This window comes from Panthera leo, chromosome D1 (assembly GCF_018350215.1).
Source record: "Panthera leo isolate Ple1 chromosome D1, P.leo_Ple1_pat1.1, whole genome shotgun sequence".
Lineage (NCBI taxonomy): Eukaryota > Metazoa > Chordata > Mammalia > Carnivora > Felidae > Panthera > Panthera leo.
Window position 1 is genome coordinate 2,112,421 of NC_056688.1, and position 16,448 is coordinate 2,128,868.

Consider the following 16,448-nt stretch of genomic DNA (forward strand, 5'->3'; position numbering starts at 1 on the left):
GAGCTCCGGGGGCTGTCCATCAACAGAAGTCTCATCCCCAAGTAGCTCTGAGTGACCAGGACCCAGAGAACGATGATCTCAGCAAGTCTGCCCATCATCTTCTTGTGTGAAGATGGTACGACTTCCAGGAAAGGCACCGAAAGCGAGGTGCCAAGATTACCCGGGATTTAGGACATCATTTACATGTAACACCCACTGAGGTCAAACACTGGCTAATTTTGTTGTTATAGACAATAATCACTGCTGTATCTCCAGGCCACTTGGGACACAGTCAACTCATCCTGCTACAGAACCTGTCCCTGCACACACAGCAGACGGGTCTCCAGAGCTGAAGAGTTGGTACCAAGGATGTTTTAAAGTCTTTGATTATGTTGAGAGAGACACAGACCGCACAAGTCGGGGGAGGGGCAGAGAGGGAGAGAATCCCAAGCAGGCTCCACACTGTCAGCGCAGAGCCTGACATGGGGCTCAGACCCTGAGATCATAACCTGAGCTGAAACCAAGAGTCGGACGTTCACCCGACGGAGTCACCCAGGCGCCCTCGTATTGATGATGCTTCATCCAAGACCAAGATGGTAATTATTTCTTGATCATCTACCAAATGTCACAACCATCTGGAAAAGCATGTATATAATCTTACTCCCAATCTTACAGATTAGAAATGGGGCACACACATTTAAACAACATCCGATGTCTTGCAGCTAGGCAATGAATTCACCATTTGTTACCGAAAGTGGAGGGGGCCTCTTGTTTCCACGCCACACAACCTCCCTGGGGGCCAGGCCTCCTTGTTCTGCTGTTACGTTCCTTGGAGACCTCTCGCATCAGTCAACTGAGGATCAAGCACCTCGTAAGAGCTGAAGAGATGCCAGACGCCATCCTGTTCGCCACGAACACCCAGCGCAGAGCCCTAGGGAGCGCCACCAGAAGCAGGGATCACTGGTGTTTGGCAAGTTAACAGACCCCTGTGGAACACACGGACTCCAAGAAGTGGGTTTACATCTCCCTCCAACTGCCTGCCCTAATCCACCTGCCTCCTCCAGTTTACAAGGGAGCTGTCCAAGGTCAGTGCTCCAAAACAAGGCCTTCTGCCCATCCCTGGAGGCCACTGGTCACACCGATGGCCAAGTTAGAGCAACCGTGAAGTAGGACCGCACAAAATCAGAGACAGACCAGAGGGCCACATGCTGCCCTCACTGACGATGCCCACACAAACAGGTGGCTGCTGCCTCTTTGAGGCCCGTATTTTCCATCCACTGCAGCGAGGATAATTAGGCAGGCTGGCCATCACCATGTCCTCTGCGGGCCACTGCCTGCCTTTGTAGCCTACTTTCTCATTTAAGATACTAAAATCCCAGCATTTGAATCAGAGTAAAACACCAATTTTTTTTTTTTTTTTTTTTTTTTTTTTTTTGTAGGCATGAGGCTGTCATAAACGTCAAAATGAGTTCAAGATCCCTGGAACATTGTTATTAGCTGATGATTCATTTTTCTTCCTCCTAGATTTTGAGCCCAGAACTCCACATGCTTATTTCATAAAACGTGATTTTCCTTCCTGACTTGCTTCTGAAAGTTTGGCTTTAATGAACTCTGGCACAACCACATCGTCCGCTATTACCCCTGTGGCAGGTGCCTGAGAAATTTCTATGGAGCTGCAACATGACAAGATGTTGTATTATTCAACAGCCACTCACTATAATTCAGACAGTTTTGAATGTTTAAAAGGAAAAGTAATGAAATGCATAACTAAAACAATAACTTATAATCTGTGCAGAAGCTAATTTGATATACAGTCAACGTAATAGGTTTTGATCCTATTGAAGCATATTATAAGGTTTTGTGAAACCTTATTTGCACAAGTAATTTAAATTGCCTCAGACAAGAGCTGACTGAAAACATATCTGAGGGCCAAAGTGAAGAGCTGCGTTGGGTCAGCCAGTGAGGAGGCGGGGTTGAGGAGGGAGGGAGCTTGACTCGTCTGTCACCAAGAAGGTAATGAAGTGCCTTCTCAGCGTTTCATGCTCCCCAACCATGCCCACCACCATGTTGCTTGCTGTTTTCAACAGAGAAAATGGGAGCCTGTTCTTTCTCCCCCTTTCACAGTCCTGCCTGGCTTTCTCCCACCCGCACCTCCTGTCTGGGGGTCTCTGCCCTGCCGGGGGCCAGGATTCGGGACCCATTTCCTCAGTCACCGTGGGGCCCTGCCGAAGTGCCCACCCTTGGTGGAGGACCTTTTTCTTAGGTTGATATGAACTGGAGCCCTGATTTTACTCTTTGGCTTGACCAAGGCTTATGGTAACTCCTACATGCTATGTTGTGTGGATAGTATGCTTCTATGTTCTAGGAGCTTCTATGCCCTTTGCACTGTGAACACAGCACTGTCCTCATTTGCAGGCTCACCCCTACCTCCCCCAGTGTAGTGGGCATGCTGGGATTTCTGATACACTCAAAGTTGCCCAAAGACCACCAACCCTCCTTCAGCTGGCTGTCTTATGCATTCGTGCTCTCCAAACCATTTTCTGTGACCATGACTCTGTGCATGAGACCAGTGCACAGAGGGTCAAAGCCACCACCACAGAGGTGAACACAGATTAGAGCACTCCCCTTAGTCAGATTCAGACAAGGGAGACATCTCCAAACACATGAAAATTAAGAAAAATGTTTTGTAGCCCCCCAAGAGGTCCAGACCCCCATCTGCTCTCCATGTCTTGACCTAGTGGTCATGTATGTGACCCTGCATCACTGCTGGGGGTGAGGACAGCCATGGCCTGTGCTGGCACTCCAGGCACAGGGAAGTGCCAGAAATCCCAGACCTATGAAAAGCAGGTCAATTGAGAACACCTTTGTATTAACCATTATTTCATTTCATCCTAGAACTGTCTGAAGCCCAGTCTACCCCAGTCATCTTGTGGCCAGAGCAGCACCTCATGCTTTGTAAAAACACAGCCCCAGAGACCTGTTCCACTCCTGGTGAGTATCTTGATTAAATCACTAGAGACCAAACAGCTCTGATTTACCAGAAACCATATGCTTTCCATGCAGGACATTTATATGCCGAAAATTTACGTCTACTTATGAAGATAGTTTACAGATATTTCCCCAGTTGACTTATTTCGGCCCTGCTAGGTCATAATCCAGATTTTAAACTTTGGGGATTTACACGCAATCACTACACAACTAAATACACTAAGTTTTCACCAAGTGCTCAAACAATGGCCAGTAGCGCTGACAGAGCCTCAGGCATCCATGATTCTGCCTCCATGAATCTAAGAGACAGGACCAGTTTTCATCCTCTGGCCTCTCCCCTGTGTCCCAGAGGCTTCCATGAAGAGCGTGTCAGGTGTGTGTTCTCCAGCCTGGCACACAGCACCCCTTAGCAGCTGCTGAACCTCCAGTGCTTACCATCACCATCTCCTGAAAAGACACTTTTGGGGTGGGCACAGCCTGAACCAGAATCGTCACTGATGTCCTTGTCCCTCTGACATCACCTCTCCTATACCCGTTTCCCCGGGAGCATGGCCTAGAGAAACCTCAGTAGCCTGGAAAAGAGGCAGCTGGATAGGTCACGTCAGCGAGCTGGGCTCACAAGCCCCCCGTTACCCCCTCGCCCATTTACCCCAGGGACATTTCTGCCTCCTCTAGCTTTCTCACCTCATTGCTGGTGGCTGGCTGAGGGGTGTGGAGCCACAGACAAGAGAGGCAGGGCCTCACAGAAAGAGTGGGAATTGTTCCAGAAGTCTGCAGATGGCGAAGTGGGGGACACATAGATGGGGGGACAGCTGTCCTCTGGGAGAAGATGAGGAACCCTCGTGGAGGCCACAGCCCAGACAGGTAGGCATCCCCACTGCATGGCTGGGACTTACTGAGATTATAGGATACCCGCTCTCCTCTGCAGCCTACCATCACACCACACTGGTTCCAGTGGAAGACGACTGGATTCCAGGTCCAAGAGTGCTCAGACACAGCCTCCCTGAGTAGAGCAGGAAGGGACACCGCAGAGAGAGGCAGCAAAAACAAGGACCATAGAGCGATTTAAAAATTCTAATACCCATCGACTTCAAACACAGCTTGACACTTTATCAGAGAAACACATTCTCAAACTCCAGGCCAGCTTCCCTCTGTTCTTATTCCAGAAACAGCGTGCCCGGCTTGCAGTAACAAGTGGCAAGCGTTGCCAAAAGGCTAGAAAAACACAGTCTGAAGGGAGAAGGCAAGTACTAGAACGAGGCCCAGGTAGGACCCTAATGATCAGATCTAGCAGATATTAGAGTTATCAGATACGACAGATAAACGATGGAGATCATGCATTTCAAATAACTGATGGCTATGTCAAAAAAAAGTAGCCTGCAAAAACAGGTGTATGACAATGGCAGAGAGATGGAAACTTGAACAAAGAACCAAAAGGAACCAAGAACACAGCAGTAGAAACACAGAAGGTCTGTGATGGGCTCAGTGGTTGATTCAACGTTGCTGAGGAGAGAATCCGGGAACTTGGAGGTAGGCCAGCACGAGGGCCTCCAACGAAAACCCAAACAGCAGAAATGATGAAAAAGCACAATGACACAGCGGAGGACGGTGGGCTGGTGTCACAGAGGGAGCACACGTGTGATTTCAATCCTCGAAGGAGAACAATGACAGGGAAGGACAGATGCCTGGAATCATCATGGCCAGGAGTTTCCAAAACTCCTACCAGGCAACAGCATATAGGTCCAGGAACCTCTGAAAACACCAACCAGAATAAATACCCAAAACACCCACAAAAGTAACCAACCAGCCAACCAAAACCACACACAAGTGCATCATATCCAAACTGCAGAAAACCAAAGAAAAAAGCCCTAAGTGAATTGGGGGTGGGGTTTTGGGGGGGGGGGGGAAACGTGTAGAAGAATGAAGAATTACAGTAGTCTTTTGGCCTGAAACCATGCAAGAATGGAGTGGAGTGGAGTGTATTTTTTATAGTTGAAAGGAGGCTCAGATTCTCAGGTGTTGTGCTCATCTCCCAAGACCTCCATCTTTATGCACACATACTTAGGCTAATAGTTCTCCTGCTAAAAGGCCAATTCTTGGAAACGTACACTTTACTATTACTCTTAGTTTGGCAACAATCAGGAATCTAATTTCCTTGGCTCTAAAGTGGAAAACAAAAATGTTTGTCAATCACAGAAAGTTGTTACTGTTCAATGAAATAGTAACAGTGATCAGCTCCTGTAACCAGAGCATTCCCATTCAGTTCAATGGAACCTGCCATTTTCTAACGGCTATAATTAGTTGAGCCATTTTTCTCATGACTAAGGTGTTCCTTTGGTTCCAAGTAAAGACAGTCTATTTTGAAGGCTAACCACTTTGTGAAAAGAAGATATATGGGCTCATCAAAGTGAAAAGTCACATTTGGTGTGGCCATCAGGCATGGCTGCTACCAGCTCTGTTTCCCCGTGACGGTTCTCCCAACTCCGCCAGCCTCAGTCTATTGGCTTCATTCTCCCCCTGGCTCTCATGACTGCAGAGTGGTTGCTCAGTTGTAGGATTCACATCAGCATCATCTGGATCAGGAGAGGGTCTCCTCTTCTAGATCTTCTAGAAAAGCAAGGAATTGTCTAAGAAGCCCCAGGGAAACCTCCCTTAAGTTCTACTGGAACAGATTGGGCCATATGCCCACTGGTGAACTAATTCCTCTTTTCAGTGGAATGTTCTGGGATTCTGCTGGCCTCGAGAATTAGGTCACTTTCCCCGGGTCAAAAAATCAAGGCCACTCCCGAAGCTGGACAAGAGGTTAACTGTGTACGAAGCACCTGGTACACGCAGAGGTAACTCAATCAAGATCTGAGTGCGCTTATGGAAGGGGGTGGACAGATGTGGCAGAAAGGCCAACCACAAATGCCCACCACAGACACAAAGCGCACAACTTCGTAATTAAGACATTTGTCCCAGGTGCGCTGGATGTGGGTCGTGATCAAGTTACTTTGCATCAGTGCGACTTCAAAACAAACGGCCCCACCGCACATTTGAGAACCTAAGGCCCCAAGTGCTATGTTCCAGAACAATAAACGAACACGGCACGGTGAAGAGCATTATGAATTTTGTTATTCACAATGGACAAGGGGTTCAAGATCTGTGCATCACCAGCAGCAGAGTCACCAAGGTCACGTTTACTACGATAGATCCAAGTCCCTCAGGAAAGATATGCTCACGCCGAACAGCACTCAACACATCAAGCATGCGGATGGCGGTCGCAAAACCCGTAGAGGTCTTCAGGATGTTAACAAGCACACAGAAGCTCAGGTTCCTCGTATTCGGGACTTGGTTTTCGTCTGTAGGTCGGTTGAGACACACATTATACGCACAGTGCAGGAGGACTTGGTTAGGAGAAAGCCGGTTTCTTCCTCCCACGTCAAATGAGAGGAACCCCAAGACAGAGCTCATCCCCTTCTGCAGGGCTTGGTATGGGTGGACATCGGGCAGGGTCAACGTGGGGCCCAGTGGACAGCGACCAGAGCCCTCTGCATCTCAGAGCCTGGAGGACTGCTGCCCGTATCAAGTATCTGAACATTTGCTCAAACCTTTCACTTTCCCTGAAAAAAATCCCTCAACTACTGCCCCTCACTCGTCACTCCTTCTAGCAACACATTCTTCAGGATGTGGCTTAGGAATCACAGCCTTGGGGCAGACTTCCCAGAGGCCCAGGGCACTTCAAAGGCCTCTCCCTTCTTCTTGTCACTCCATCACAGCATGTGCCAGGGTCCTGTGGTCCACATAGAGATCCCTTCTCCCTCTAGAGGCTGAGCTGTCCTTCCTGCTGAGTTGGCAGCCCTTGGCACCTGTTTGCCTAGTCGGTGCTCGAAAGTGTTTGAAGGGAACCCGTGAAATGTAACAATTTTAGTGACTGATGCTTTAAGGAAGCAGCTCTTCACTCAATTTCCACCCTGTGACCACTAATCCCTTTCTTCACTCCCCTCCCCTCCTCTATTACACACAATGACCAACAGAAAATTTTGAGCATGTCTGAATACTGGTATTTCAGGTAATTTGTCCTTAGAATTTTGGAAGTCAATTGATTGGGGTGGTTATGCTAAATGTTAAAACCTGAGAATTTTTGGCTGCATGTTTGGGAACCAGTCTCTCCATTTTTTGAAGCCCTTGAAGTTTTTTTTTTCAGTTCATTTTCGAGACAGAGGCAGAACAGAAGTCGGGGGGCGGGCACAGAGAGAGAGACACAGAATCCGAAGCAGGCTCCAGACTCTGGGCTGTCAGCAGCAAGCCCGATGCAGGGCTCAAACCCTCAAATGGTTAGATCATGACCTGAGCTGAAGACAAATGCTCAGCCAACTGAGCCTCCCGGCGCCCCTGAGCACTTGAAATTTCTGCACGAAGACAAGGTTCCCATGCACTTGAATTGTAACTCCCGGCTAAGAGGCTGGTCCACTCTGGTTCAGCTGACAGTGTTGCCTCTTCACCTCGTGTGACCCCAAACAGTGCAACTTCTGGTGGCTCCCTCGTCTGTAACAACTGCTGTGAAGGGTTTTTTTTTCCCCTCCAAGATTTTATTTAAGTTCTAGTTACTGAACATACACTGCCGTGTTGGTTTCAGGAGTAGAACCCAGTGATTCATCACTTACATAGAACACCCGGTGCTCATCCCAGCAAGTACCCTCCTTAATGCCCATCCCCCAGGTAGCCCATCCCCCACCCACCTCCCTTCACCAACCCTGTTTGTTTTGTTAAAAGTCCCTTGTGGTTTGTTTCAGTCTTTTATTTTTCCTTCCTTTCCCCTAGGTTCATCTGGTTTGTATCTTGAAAATTCTACCTATGAGTGAAATCCTATGGTATTTGTCATTCTCTGAGTTAATTCACTTGGCATAATCCACTCTCCCTCCAACCATGTCACTGCAAATGTGAAGATTTCATTCTTTTCCATTACCAAGGAATATTCCAAGTGTGTGTGTGTATTATACACACCCCATCTTCCTTATCCCTTCATCACCTGATGGACATTTGGGCTCTTTGGCTGTTGGTAGAGCTGTTGTGAAGGTTGAATACAACTGGTACATCATTTCAAACCACACTCCTCGTAGTAAGTGCTCAATAAACAGGAGCCTATAGTTCCCCTCTGAGGCAAAATAACAGACTTGCCTCTATACTCTGAGTGTCCTGGCTTTGAAGGGATGCCTGTGTATGATGTAGTCACTTGGGCTCAAACAAGGCATTCACATCTTCTGGCCTGTTCATGTTGTCTTTTCCTCCTGGAATGCACTTAGCAGGTGGGCTGCTCAAGGTCATTCATTTTATTTATTGTCTTATTCATGAAAAGGCTACGATCAGTCTTCTTTCTCAATTATCTGTTTTAGGTTGTCCACTCCCCCACGTGCACCAAGGGCCACTTGTCACCAGCACCTCCCCAGCTGCCATCAAAAGCAAAGGACACTCATAAGAAGTCCTCACCGAGAGAGGAGACAGATTCGGAGGCAGGGGGAGATGCGGGACCCATACAGGCTCATTTAATCCACACTACAGCCCTCAGAATTAGGTGCCACAATCATCGCCAATTCACCAGCGAAGAAATGGTGAAAATGCAACAGGTAGGGAGACTCAAGGCCAACAGGGAGAATAGACTCTCAATCCCAGGAAAACAGGCAAGAAAACAGGGCAGAAAAACAGGGCCCCGGGCTGCAGAGGCCAGGGGTGCCCAGGCCGGCAGGGCAGGTGCACCTGGCACGGTGGGACGAGTCCCAGGGGAGCGATGAGAACGGACACAAGGGAGACAACCAGGGGATGTTGCACAGGACAGCGATGGCAGGACAGACTGGACTCTGCTGCCTCGGGCACCATCCTGAGGGTCAGATTTCATCCCGCAGGGAACGCGGCACCGTGGGAATTGTTAACGCCCAAGAGGGGCCCCCTTAGAGATGTATTTTGTCAAGAACTTTCTGGACATGCCCAAGAGTATGATGCGAAGGTGTCCACTGTGGAAAGAGAAGAGAGGCTGTGGCAGGCATCTGAAGGAGAGATGGTGGGGGGCTGATTTAGGGCAACGAGCAGGCGATGCATGCTTTCTTTTGAAGAAACTGAAAAGTGACCCAAACCTTTAATAATAAATATCCACATCCATGAGTTAACCACACGCCTCTTCAGCAGTGTTGTCTCCAAGATGTGCAGGACATTCCGCAGATACCTTTTCACTTGCTGTCCATTCTTTGAAGTGCAGCCAAGTTACAGTATTTTAGTAGCTGCAGACATCCATCACCGTGATTCGACCTTTCTTTACGTTACCAAGTGATCTGCACGATAACTGTCGCTACCACTGGTCAGCATACAAAATTGTCACAATGTTATGAACTATATTCCCTGTGCTCCATGCTACATCTCTGGGTCTTGTTGTGTAATTAGAAGATTGGACCTTGAATCCCCTTCCCCTATTTCAGCCATCCTTCCAGATGCCTCCCCTTGGGCCCACCACCGGAATGTTCTCTATAATATAGAGTTCTCTATATATAAATATAATATATTTATATATATATATATATATTTCATCTCTTATTATCCATCATCTATCCGTTCACACTTGGGTTGCTTCTCTATCTTATCTATTGTAGATCACATTGCCAGAAACACAGGGGTGCATTTATCTTTTCAAAACAGTGTTTTAATTTTCTTCAGATCCATACCTAGAATTATCATTGCTAGACCACACGTTAGTTCTATTTTCAATTTTTTTTTGGAACCTGTATACTGTTTTGCACAGGGGCTGCCCCAGTTTACCCTCCCACCGCAAGAGCTGACAGTTCCCTTTTCTCCCCACCCTCACCAAGATGCGCTATTCCTTGGTTTTTGATGATTGCCATTCTGATGGGTGTGAGGTGGTATCTCTCTGTGGTTTTAACACTTCCCTGATGAGGAATGATGTTGAGCATCTTGTCTAGTGTCTGTTGGCCATTGGTAGGTCATCTCTGGAGACACATCAATTCAGGTCCTCTGCCCACGTTTAAGTTGGATTTTTTGCCCCTTGTTTTGTTGATGATTTCCTTTGCTGTGCAAAACTTTAGTTTGTCATAGCCCCCATTTGTTCATTTTTGGGTTGTTTTTGTTGTTGTTGTTTTTTGGTCCTTTGGGCATTGGGTTTAAATGTCATCTAATTAAGGCTCCTAATACCCATCAGTTTGAATCCTGACTTGGTCTTACAAGATGCTCACAGCTGTCAACTGTGTGTCATCTATAAACCTGATATGTTGGGCTCTGATGACTTCCCCCAGATCAATAATTAAGATATTTAACAAAAAGAACTAGGTGACTTGTGCATAAATATCCTCTAATTAAACATCCAACTCTTCCTCTCTCTACTGGGTTACTCTGGAAAACGGACCCAGAATCAATCTATTTTAGAGTTTCTAATCCTTCCTGACATGTGGCCCACCCCTTGTCAAGTTCCTGACCATGAGGACCTGCCCACTTTTACCCTGAGGGATCTTCAGTATCCTTTCCTGCACCCAAGTGTCAGAGTCAGGCTGTGCCCAGGGTTCTTCTTCCCGACAGCACTCCCCTGTATGGTAGTAACGAACAGGCTTACAATTACTTTCAGGGGCCCCATGTGCATCCTGTCTGCACATGGAGTCCGACCGTTGGGTAAAGGTATTAAGTGCCGGGTCATTATAAGCTCACTATTTTACATTTTACATAAACCGGAGACATGTTAACTGGAAGGTCATGTTGTCTAGTGAGTGCTTCAAAGTAAAATGGTAACAACGAATTCCCTTTTATCTCGTAAAGTAATACACGTTCGTTTTTCTCTTGTTAACCCATCTTTGATTACCGATCCATTTTTTCCACTGGGCACATACCACATACTGCCTTGGTAGGGGGATCGTAGATGTGCCCATCCATCTACTTTTTCACTTTAACAGAAATCCCTTTGCTGGCAGGATATTTTCTGTGTCTTTTCTGCAAGCCCTAGCCAAGGGCTGACTTATACTAGGTTCTCAGTAAATGTTTGATAACAGCAGTAATCTCAGGAATCAAATCCCATCACTGCTTTCCTCTAGCTTATGTTCAGAGAGAGAACTTCAGAATAACACATCTTCTCTGAGCTGTCTGTAATTTAGGAATTCAAAGACTATATGAAATTAAAGCCCTAAGCACAGCCATATAGGAGCTCTATAGGGTCTTGATCTAGAAATGCAAAGACTCACTTGTCCACACCAAAGCAGGGCCTTGCCTACTCTGATTACGTCTTTCATGTCTTTCAATGATTCTGGAAGGTCTTGAACAAAATAATCCATTACTAACTTAATTAACTGGCATTATCTCCACAATGTGTGAGGAGCTAAAGGGGATAGAAGGCACACATCCATTTACTCATGTATTTTTAAAGTAAGCACATATTACATTCAGTTTTCATGTTAAGTGCTGGGGTTGCAGAGATAGAAGTTTAGTACTGGGTTTTAAGGGGTGCATTGTCTGCAGGCATGTGAGAGCCCCTCTTTGTCGTGAGGGCTTGACAGAGCTATAAACAGATGGACAGGATGCAAGGACACGACAGCCAAGGGGAATGGACGCCGACCGGAGTTCAGAAAGCTTGTGATGACATGGGTAGAAGGTCACATAAGAGGACAAAGAACACTTATCAGAATACCAAACAAAATTTGCCCTTGATCTTTCCAGTCCCTGCAGGGTAATGCTTTGTGTTTATGATTCTTGCAATCAAACCCGCAATCTGGAAGAGTGAGTCAAGTATTGAGAGACCAAAGATCTCCTGTCAAAGTCTTCTTTCAACAGGGCAGAAACGAAGGACAGGACAAGTTCTACAGGTGCTTAAGACTTCATAGTGAACCCGCAGGGACCAGGCACAGGTCTGGTCCAGCACCTGGTCCGGTGGCCTTTCACGTCTGTCACCATTCTGGTAAAGGGGCAGGTGATTCACTTCAACCATTGTATGTCAATTAGGGAATCCTTGCCATGGGTGGATGGAAGCTGGAAAATTTAAAAGATGGATTCTAGGTGTGTCTTATGTGGATCCCTCACCTCTTGACCTTTGAGATTTGGATAAGTTTTCCCCAAAGCAGCATTTAAGGAGGTAATTCCAAGCATTCTTCCCCCACCGCCCCCCCAACACACAAAATCTCAGAATTCTTAAAGTGCGGATCACTGCACAGTCACCCGTGCTCTGAGATTCTGCTTCCTGTGATTGGGGGACTGTGTCAACCCAGCATCTAGTGTTTCCTGGCTTTCTTGGCATCACATTGGACCAATATATAAAATTCAAGACTTTCCTCAATTTTTTATTTATATATATTTTCTAAAATTTTTAATGTTTATATTTGAGCAAGAGAGAGAGCACATGCACGCAAGAGTGCACACGATCAGGGGAGAGGCAAAGACAGAGGGGACACAGAATCCGAAGGAGGCTCCAGGCTCTGAGCTGTCAGCACAGAACCCGACACGGGGCTCGAACTCACGAACCGTGAGACCGTGACCTGAGCAGAAGTTGGATGCTTAACCAACTGAGCCACCAAGCACCCCTCATTTATTTATTTATTTTTTTAAGAAACCCATTTCACAAGGGCTTTACGTGAAGCAGACGACACAGAAAATTTACCATCGGGTTGAGGAAAGTTTCATGCTTTGGCAACAAGACCAAGAATAAATCGAACTTTGGATGTCCTTGTTCCTAAAATGCCATCCGCCACTTTGCTGCTGGGGCAGTTCATGTCCTGACTCAGACAACATGGTTCCCGTTTGGATTGTTCTCCATTCCAACTTGACACCTTGGTCTCCTCTGATTCAGGAACCACTGTTCTTCCCTCGTGCGCATGTAGGATCTTTGTGCCCGAGGATTTCCTCCAGTTCAGCAGAGGCCACTCTTCCTGCCGTGCTCTGTCACATAGAGCTTAGAGATACCCCCCGCCCAGGTCATCCTCAACCAGCAACTGATGGGGATGTCCACATACAGGGACCTCAGGTCTCCGCTTGTCCTGGGAATGAGGACTGGGCATGAGCTTACAGTCCCCCAGCAGGTGTCAAGTCTACTGGGGATCACTTCTTCGTGATTTCTCACCCCATCCCCCCACCGGTGTTATGAGTTCACCTCCCAAACAAGCCCCTTGCTCTCACATCTTTGTCCATCTGCTTCCTGGAGAAATCCAAGTGGGACATAGCTCCCCTCTTAGAGGAAAAAAAACATTTTTCTTCCTCTGGGTAGTTGTCAAAAAAGTGTCCTACAAGAATTGGCTTATGTGGGGGGAGGTGTTCAAATAGCACTGACTTGGAAAGTGTCAATGAAGACGTTTTGTTTAGAGCATTGCTACTTTTATGCAGGGACTAAGCTATCTGGCAACAGATAAAGGCCACCAAGAATATAATTCTGCAAACTGCTTTCAGCGAAGTGTATTGTAATTCTGAGGTCAAGTTTCTTTCCTCAGCTTTGTGAGCATTTAGGAAAAAGTCAGCATCTAGCATGTACACAGTCCCATGACACTCAGGGAAGGGGGGGGGGGATGGGAGAAAGTCACAGGTGTTCACATGCCAAGTGAGCCGAGAGGCTTTAATCAGGGAGTTAGACTCAGTGAGGGCCCCTCTAGGTGATGCCTAAGCTCTATGGAAGGGGCATGGGGGTAGGTTCGGTTTCCACAAGAAATAAATATTTAAAATGATTTGTTGGATGGACGGAGGAACAGAATGGAGGCCTTCTAGGGGAAAGGTAACATTTCTGGACTCTCCTACACATTCCTGAAACTGTCCAGGAAACCTTGGGTCAATATCCTTTGTGGACAGAAGTCAAAGTTCAGGCCTCAACTTCTTAATGAAGGATCTTTCAGAATGTTAGAACCTGGAAGGTAGTAGTGATCATTTAACTCACTTAGAAATAGCAAAGCTTAATGGACCACCCCCAAGTCATATAGGGCAACCACCCAGATCCATATCCTACCCACATGTCGTATAAACGACCACACACACCCACAACCATGGATACACCTGGTCATACTCCTGTGTTCAGTGACTGAGTGCAATACTCAGATTAGAAAGAAATAAAGCACCACGTTTGACTACAGTTGCAATTTCTGCAGGGAAAATTAGTGTACATGAACCATTTAAAGTATTAGGATGCCAGAGCCTGACACAACAGAATGGAATTCACAGTAGCCTGGGTTATTCACACCTGTCCACAGATGAGTCTTTAAGGGGGACAAGAGTAAAATGGCCTTTGTGTTGAGTAAGACACAGATTTATACCTTCCATTTTCTGGGGAACTCACCATTTCTCTCTCTTTCAAGGGACTTTCCCATCCTAGAGTCTTTCAGGGAGACCGTCAACTATTCTAGAGTTTTCTTTTGTAGTCAGCTCCAAAGAGAATGTAGTAACTTTTCAGTTAAAATGGTGGCATTTGCAAGAACAAAGGGTGAGACTGTCCTACACTGGGAGGAAGCTCTTTCCAGCTTTGGAAAAACAGAAGTGACTGTACTACCAGATTCTTGAGAAAAAGTGTGTGGACAGTACTGTGAGATGCTTTTCACATAGATTCTCATCTACTTGAACAACTGGCATTTTAAGAAATGTGATGGAACCTTGATCAGATCTGTGCAGGCAAAAATATGGGGAAGAACGCTCTGATAAGGCTTGCAAAATTGCAAGTTGGGCGAGAGAAGCAAAAGCATGTTCTTCACTTTTGAAGAGTTAGAACTTCAGAGAGCCAGAGTGTGCCTATTAATTCACTTGATCTAAGTATGGAGAAGAGGGCTCTTTTCTAAGGGTTTGCGTCATGAAATCCTGGTTGGAATAGAAGGGTCCGACCCCATGATCACTAAGTGGCAGGGGAACGTGTGGCCGCAGAGAAGTGAGGCTTTCGCATACTAAGAAGGTAACTGATTTTGCCAAGAGGAGCCAGCATTTGCTGGTCTAGAATCAACTGCAGATGATGCCTTAAAAGGTTTTGCTTGCAAGTTTGAAGTGACGGCAGGGCCATAAACCTCATCTCTAGAAATCAGAACGGTTTTGAGCCAGCAAGTGGCAAATCCCGAGTTTCAAGGTTTATGCGACCAGCTGGAGGTCGGTAGAGATGAAATACGAATGCCCACAAAGTCGGAACCAGGCCTCATTTATCCTTTTATTGCCATAAACTGTGCCTGGAATCTAACCTAATAAGCACCTTGCTGAATCCATTAATAGTGACTGAGGGCTGACTATGTGCCAGACTCAGTGTTGGGCTGAGGATAAAAAAAAGCGTCTACATCCCCGTCAGGAGATTGAGGATGAACACAAGACATGAAATACAGTGAAATACACAATACCGGTGGACAGTGGCTGGGGCACCAGGAAGGATATTAGCAAAAAAAAAGGATCTGAGCAGTTAGATCAGAGAAGCCATTGAGGAGGAGCGTATGATTCAGCTTCTGGAAGGCTTGTTTGGAGATCACAAGGTGAGTGCGAGAGGTCAGGTCGTGCTGGCCAAAACCACCACCACCACCAAAACAAACATACAAGAATAGTAACAAGTCTGTGCAAAGGCACGGTAGTGTCACATAATAGCCCACGTCCAGAGCATCATCAGTAATTCTACGCTTCCCAAGAGAACGTGAGGGCAGGAAAGTGCCTCAGTGACTCATTTTGGCACATGATAGGGCTGGAAGGCCCTGCTGAAGCCAGATGCAGGAGTTGCCTTGGTAGATGAAATTTGTTGCCGGAGTTTCACTGACAAGCTTGTCTCGCTGCCCCATAAGTGTCTCCGTGAACTTTGTGTGGCTTGTCGTGTCCTGATGGGTCCTTTTAAGAATTTGGACAAGTTAAAAAAAAAAAAAAAAAAAAAAGAATTTGGACAAGTTACCGAGAAAACCGAATTCAGACGGTCACACAAAATGCATGATGGACCCTGGACTCCAGAACCCTGGAAGACAATCTAAGCAATACATACTGGACTCCTCCCCGGGTAAAAAAGATGATGGTCAACCAGGCCTGACTGGTTGGCAGAGGGAAGTCATGTCAGGCCAGTGAGGATGTTCTGATAGATGCAATGTAAATTTGTTTCCCTATGTTAGTTGGGAACTTGACCTTTAGGAGAAAGCTCAAGGCCATTTTAAAGGGTTATACAGTGTGCCCCCAAATTCATGCCCATCTGGAGCCTCAGACTGTGACCTTATTTGGAAGTTTAAGGAGGTCACATGGCATTAGTTTGGGCCTCTACGTGCAATAAATGGCATACTTCCAAGAAAAAGCAACAGACAGAGGGACAGAAACAGCCATGGGAGGACAGAAGCAGAGACTGGAGTGAAGGAGCTACAGACCAGGGAAGGCCCAGGATGGCTGAGAGCCGCCAGAAGCTAGGGACCAATGCCTCTTTCAGTGCTTCTAGAAGGAACTGGCCCCACCCACACATTGATTTTGGACTTCTAGCCTCCTTAGCTACGAGCAAGTAAATTTCCATTGTTGTAAGCCACCCAGTTTGTAGTGATTTGTTGCAGAAGGACTAA